Below are 7,518 nucleotides of genomic sequence, written 5' to 3' on the forward strand. Positions count from 1 at the left end.
TTAGATTGTTAATTCAAATCCTTTCACGTCGGGAGCGCCTTATAAAGCTTTTTGATCCTAGAATTCTCAGTACGTTGCTTTTACGCGATCTACGGAAAAGCAATCCATATTTTTTGGTCAAAGGTATAGTAGTACTTACATTATCGATCCTCATATATCGCTTCAATCATCAAAGTAGTATGATTGATAGAAAAAATTTCTATTTGATTAAACTCTTTCCTATCCATAACTTTATGGAACTTGGAAATGAAACACCGGAAGAATATTTAAAGCCTTTCACTCAAAATTGGTTGAGATTTCCGCATCTTTTACTATCTTTCCAATTGAAAAGATATTACAATCGGGATTTTGATCCCATTAGTTTAAATTCAGGATATGGCAAGAACACGGACAAGAAGGATGAGATTATCTCGAAGAATCAAGGACCGAGCGAAACTCATTCTGAAAATGATGAGAAAGATATCAATTTGAAGATCGATTCAACTCTTAATTCAACCGAAAATGAGTATTGGAAACCTGAAAAATATCTTTGTGAAGATCCATTCACAAGGAATAAAACGGAGATTGAGCAACGAAGAAAAAGATCAATTCTTTGGGATCTTTCTTTTATTGAAAGAGAACAAACAAAAATAGAATCGGATTTGTCCTAAAAGTGTTTATCAAAAGATTATCCAATCTCTTGGGCGAAAGAATTATTTACAGAAGATCAAAGATATACAGAAGAGAATTCCTTTCCTTTGTAGAGGAAAAGTTTCATTGAAAATTTTTAAAAATCAATTCGCTATTCTTTTTTTTTTACATATTGCCAATAGATGAAGCGTGTATGGGTGGTCCTAGTGCTACTAAAAAGCCCATTGAAGATTTCAACTTATCCAAAAGATTATTTAAAATAATTTTTATTTTTTTTTCCCAAGATTTAAGGGATTCAAAATACTATTCATTAATGAATAGGATAGTTGATCTATGGAAGATCAAAACATATTTTGAAATTGAAAATCCTTCCTTGAATTGTGCTATGCGGAGTTTTACTCTGCCTTGGAATCTATTTTCTGCATTCTGTGATCAAAGCAAAGGAAAATACATATTGCACAAAAATTGTCTGGAAATGACAGATCAATTCACTCTATCAATAACTAAGCCTAGTCAGGTTCATGATAAAATTTCATTTTTTATTTATTATAAAATGAATCCATTATATGAACTTAACAAGAATGGATCGTTGAGATCGGATCGGATCTTCAATCACAGAGAGAAATGGAAGAATCAATCTTTATGGGTCCTACTCAATATTATTGATAAAGCGGATGATTATTTAGATCAAATAATCGACAAACAATTGAGCCAAATCGATTCCAAAAATTGCTTGGAGATAGGAACTCCCTTTAACAATTATAGAACTGAAGCTTTGGGTTGCTATGAATCAATTAAGTATAACATTGACAACAGGTATTCAAAAAATTTATTAAATAGATTCTATTTTATAAATAGGCTCAGTTGCAATTTAAAGGATCAAATTAGAACAAATTTTATAGAAAATGAAAATTTAAATAATGTAACAAAAGATACAATTGACCGGCATTCATCAAGTTGGAAAAAAATTAAGAGAGAATGGTTCAACCATTCTATTATTCGAATTGATAAACATATCAATCGGAATTTGAATGTGTACAAATGGTCCAATCAGACTGAATACTTTATGAAATATTTGAAACAGGTTTTTTCTAAAAAAAACTATTTTAAAATAGTGTTCGATCCAATTGAATTATGTACTAATACTAATCGAGATTCAATTGGTTGGTCTGTGTTTTTATCCCTTTCTGAAAGTACTATAAAGATCTTAAACTCGAAGTTCGATATCATTTCGAACTTAAATTCTAAGTTCGATATTTTAATTTCGTTTTTCGATTTTGCATTTCATGGGCTCCAAAGTATGAATTATAGACTATTAAATCAGTTGTTAGATCCAATTGGTACTCTAATCGTTCGTTTAAAAAAAATTAAAACCTTTCTTTTGTATGACCATAATCTTTCACAAAGATCGAAATTATTGATTGATGAAGGAACAATTGCACCATTTGTTACGAATAAGATACCAATTAATCCATTGATTATTGACTTTTTCGATAATGAAAATAATCGCATGGAATCATTCGATAACACTTATTTTTCGACGATATCCAACGATCGAGACAATTGGTTGAATCTTGTGAAACTATCTGATCAGAGCTCATTGATAGCTTCTTTTCACGGAGCAAATACGCTCCAATTTTTTGATTATTTGCATCATACTCGGCCAAATGATAGGAATAAATTACCTTCTAATATGAAAAGATTTTATATAAAAAGGAATAATTTTACATATGGACAATTATTCAATCTTTTGATCATCCACAACAATCTATCTTCCTTGCCCATTGGTGAAATAGGACCCGTTCACTCAGAAAAAGAGACTATTTCATTCATCAAATCACAAGTATCTAACATATTATTACCTAAATATTTAAAACGAAAACGAAGTGGTGACCAAACGTTTGTATTAATCTATGATTTGTACAGATCCTTCAATTTACTAACTCGATTGAATCCATTCGTTCGTGAAAAGAGATATCTTTCTTCGATCGAAGAGATTTCTACAACGCCTTTAACAAAAGAACAAATAGTCAATTTTGAAAAAAAAAATTGCCAACCTTTTTTTAAAAGATCCGATTCAGAAGAAAACAACTTTGATCAATGCTTTGAAAGGGGTTTCAGTTCAAACGTGGGTCTTATTCAAACTCGGTCTTATCAAGATGATTTACTATCCGAAATGTTTTCCAATAAGAACGAGGAAATTTTTCCTCATATTCAAGATTGGTTTGTAACCGAATGTTTAAAAAACAAAATAGTAAACGAAGACATAGATGGAAGGAGTACCCTTTCTAATTCATCTAAAGAGGAACAAAATATTTATAGGATCTCTCAAATAGATAGTATTTTTTCAAAATGGGATTTGTTCAAAACATATATGCCCTGGTTTTTTACCTCTGCATGGTGTAAATATATTGAAAATATGCTTTTAGATACTCTTTCGGAGATATTACTACATGGCAGTAATCCATTTGTATCTATTTTGCAAAATATTAAGCATAATATTTTGCTTAAACGGAATATATTGTGGGAACTTTCTCATCCATTATGGGAACCTATACAATGTAAATTGAGAACGAATCTTATTAATAAGTTTTTTTTTCCAAGTAATAATTTCAAGGATTTTTTCCCTTACTGCAAGGATTTTTTAATAGAGGAAACTAGTGATCGAGAGAAGTCATCAGTTCCATTCATATGGACACATATGAGATTACTAAATGCTCGGGGGTATAAATATGGGATTCTTATCCCTTTTTTCGTTCTTGGGTATTCTATTCTTCAATATTTTAAAGTTATTTCTTTCACCTTTATCAATATAAAGAGATACTTTGAACTCATCAAGTATTTAAAGCATCCATCATACGTGATAGAGTTGCAAAAAATGATTAATCCTCCCGTGCCTAATAGCTTTCTCTATTATACAATAGACAGATCCAGTTCTCTTCCACAGATTATTAATAGTTTTTTTTTCTATGAATATGAAGAGGAAGACGAAGACGAAGAATAGAAATATAAAATTGCTTATAACTATAATAAGAGAGTTGAACGGATTGTGCTCTAGTATGGATATCTCCGAAAAAGAGATGAACTTACTAGTTCAGTTTCTAATGACGGAAAAAGCCCTTTTTAAATTTGAATCAATTTTTACTTACAATCATAATTTATTCAAGAATGAATTTGGAGATCAAATCATTAGACAGCCAGGGCTTATTCACTTACGATATTTGGCCTACACCTATCAAAAAGGTCTAATTAATTACGGGTTCAATCCATTTTGTTTAGCAGAAAGATGGGTATTCCTTGCTTTTTGTCAGAAGATTACCTCTTCACAAATATTGTGTCAAAACAACCCCACATTTCATGGAAAACCTTTCTCACTCCACTCAGGATCATTACTTTCCAAAGGGATTTTACTGATAGGTCCTATGGGAACTGGCCGATCCTATTTGGTCAAAAGTCTAGCAGCAGACTCATATGTTCCTTTAATAAGAATATCTCTGAAGAAGCTCTGGTATGGTGAGTATTTAGATTACCCTCTTGAACGTATTCCTACTGAGTTTGATCCTTTTGTGAAAGACAAAATGGAAGATTTCCATATTACCTTAGAATTGGTGAAAAGCATGTCTCCTTGCATAATATGGATTTCAAACATTCATGAACTGAATTTAAATGACACAACTAACTATTTATTTGGTTTTGGCTTCACTGACTTGTTCCTTAGTGTATTAATGAACAATCTCTTTAGATTTAGAGATGGTGAAAAAGATTCTATGAGAAATATTCTTGTTATTGCTTTGACTCATATCCCCCAAAGAGTGGATCCAGCTCTAATAGCTCCAAATCGATTAGATAGATCAATCAATATTCGAATGCTTGTTATCCCACAACGACAAAGGGAATTTCCTATTCTTTTATGTAGCAAAGGATTATACTCGGGAAAATTTCCCGATGAATTTGGATCTATAACCATAGATTATGCTGTACGAGATCTAGCAGCACTGGCCGATGAAGCCTTAATACTTAGTATTACCCGAAATAAATCAGTTATAGACACTAATACAATTCGATCCGCTATTTATAGGCAAATTTTTCATTTACAATCTATGGATAATCAGGTTGGATCCAGTCAAAATGACAAAAGAATTATCTACAAAGTAGGAAAGGCTTTTATACAAAATACGCTGAGAAGAAATTCTCCCATGAATCCTCTATCTACAAAAAAAGGAATTATGGAAGAAAAGGTTTTGTTATTTGTCCGAATGGTATTTAGAACCTTCGATTGCCGAAACAACTATGAAGGAATTGACCATACTTCCCCATATTTTGGGTTGCTTGGCCGGATCAGCGGCTCGAGATTCTTGGTCTATATCAGAACGAAATAGAGAGAATTGGATTCCTTTCGATAAATTAGCTGAGCATGATCTTGATATAGCTTCTAGTCTTTTAGAAAGTATTCTGGTGGAGTTTCCATTTTCTAGGTTAGGAATATGTCGGGGTAAGTCCGATAAGGATCAGATCACATTTGCTCCTCAACTCAAAATGAGAGATAATCTAGATCTGATACGATTTATGAAAGAATATGAATTGAAGTTTACTCCCGGGGCAAAACAAAGGGATATGGATGAAGAATTAATAAAGAATGTAGTTTGGACTCCTAGGATCTGGCGTCTTAGTTTTCTTCGCAGTAATAGATTCAATCATATAAAAACACCCAATTCATTGGGATCTTTGTATCAGTTCGGATCGTTAAGAAAACGACAGATGGACAGATCTCTATTTCCTATACAATATCCGAAGCAATATAAATACTCTAAGAAACCACTGTTCTTTATAGGAAGACGATTTCTTTGGGATTCCTTCCTATTTCAAGAGCAGCGCCCTGTGTTTTCACGCCGAGAATTTTTCGCAAATGAAGAACTACTGAAAAGGCTTTATATTACTTATGGTGCAAGAAGATTAATAACACAACCTGATTTTTTCCCTAAAAAAAGCATCCAAAGTTTTTTTCGTAGATATGATTCAAAATCCACGATCAATTCAGTTTTGGTCATGAATTGGTGGAAACCATTGTCTCTTAGACATAGACATATCGAGCATTTCAAATGCATTCAAGCGATTGGTATCCAATTGGAACGTATGCAGCCATATTTTCCTATATATTCATATAACCGTTGGTTGACCGAAAATTCGAGAGAAAGGGTTGACCGCTTCCAATCGTTAATTCATCGCCAAAGATGGCTCGGAACCAATAGGTTATTATCTAATGAATCTTTTCTTTATAATACTCTATTCGAGAGTTATCAATATTTATCAAATATGTTCCTATCTAACAGAATGTTATTGGATCAAATTACAAAGACATTGTTGGAGAATAAATGGCTTTTTCCCAATGAAATTGAACACTCAATTCATACAACAGGATTAAGATTTGATATCAGCTGGGAGAATATGGAATGAAGTAAAAGAAAATTGACGGGGTAGTAGGGTCGTGGGAATCAATGAGAGGTTCTACATATGCTCCAATTTAAGATCCTATAAAGACTTGATAGATCTTTAATTTGAGGTTCCTCACTCCAAGATCTCGACCATGTAAGAGTAAGCATAGTCTAATAATATCTCATTAAGTTAACTAGACTATGCTTACTCCTTATTTCCTCGATTTCGGTTCTAGCATTATTTTTTTTCCACACTATTTGAAGAGAGGAAAGGATAGAGTCACAGGATCCGACATGGATATAGTTGGTGAGGTTCGGTCGTAACTCCTGTATATTGCAAGATCTTGATAGAGGTGGTATCTGGTCAATCTATGTATCGATCTTCTCAATCTGTGTCCTTAATGAAATATACCTCATAATACGAGGGTGTATTCGGAATGGACTCCTCATTAGGTAGAGAAGATTTGATCCTACCTGTGATCCACTGTCCTATTCCAACAGTGTTAACTTGTAGGTAATCGATCGTCGGAATACCTCGTATCAACAGAGAATCTATCTCAATCTATTGAGATACTCTACGAGATTTGCCATAATATTGCTCATTCAATAAGCATGAGCAATATTATGCCTTGAAGAGGACTCGAACCTCCACGCTCTTAAGCACGAGATTTTGAGTCTCGCGTGTCTACCATTTCACCATCAAGGCATCCCAAAAGGAAATTCTATTCCATTCATATATATATATGAAAAATATCCTGATCTATGAATGAACATATGTTAGAGATAGCGTATTCGAGTATTGATATACGATTGGTCATATAGGTTCATCATAAAAAAAAATTTATCTGGAGGAGATTTCCTATAAAACAAGACGACTGAATGAACATCCTTTCTTTTTCAATTCAATAGAAACCTAAAGAATTGAATATGGTACAAAATAAAAAATATTTTCAAAAACTTTAACTTTTTTCGGTAAAAGTGATGTCTTGGTCCGAGTGGAGGTAGGGGTAACAGTCCTTTTCTTTCTCTTTTCCACATGTCCATAGAAACATTTATAAAAAAGAAAGATAGATATCTATTCAATCTATTTTATTAGAGAGGTAATAATTTGTAAAATTAATCGCACTTCTTCCCTTCATAAGGGGTCCATTGATGAAAAGAGACTGGAAAAAGTAAAGTTCGGACCCAATTCCTACAGTTATGGATATAAGCACAATCCAAATTCCTGGAGAGTTATACATTTGTGTATCTATGAGATCATTTACTATTTCTTGAAGCTAAATCTTTCCCCTGGATAGACCATATAGCCAGAAAGACCATAAACCAGAATGGAAGAAAAGCAAATGAAACTCTTTCAAACGATCTCAGGGTATAATTGAAAATGAAGTTTTCACTTTGTACATGTCAGATCATGAATTAGTAATTTATTTCAATCTCCGAAAGAGTAGAAAAAGTT

At 32.7% G+C, this 7,518-nt stretch overlaps 1 non-coding gene across 1 annotated transcript; it reads right to left on the bottom strand.

Annotated features, from left to right (window-relative positions):
- Window positions 1–6,687: 6,687 nt before the first annotated feature.
- TRNAL-CAA (transfer RNA leucine (anticodon CAA)) lies at window positions 6,688–6,768 on the bottom strand. Its single transcript has one exon. It is a non-coding gene; the product is annotated as a tRNA-Leu (tRNA).
- Between the last annotated feature and the right edge of the window lie 750 nt (window positions 6,769–7,518).

This window comes from Pinus tabuliformis, chromosome 6, assembly GCF_031772625.1.
Source record: "Pinus tabuliformis cultivar Carrire ecotype Pingquan chromosome 6, CPIR1, whole genome shotgun sequence".
In the NCBI taxonomy this organism is placed as follows: domain Eukaryota; kingdom Viridiplantae; phylum Streptophyta; class Pinopsida; order Pinales; family Pinaceae; genus Pinus; species Pinus tabuliformis.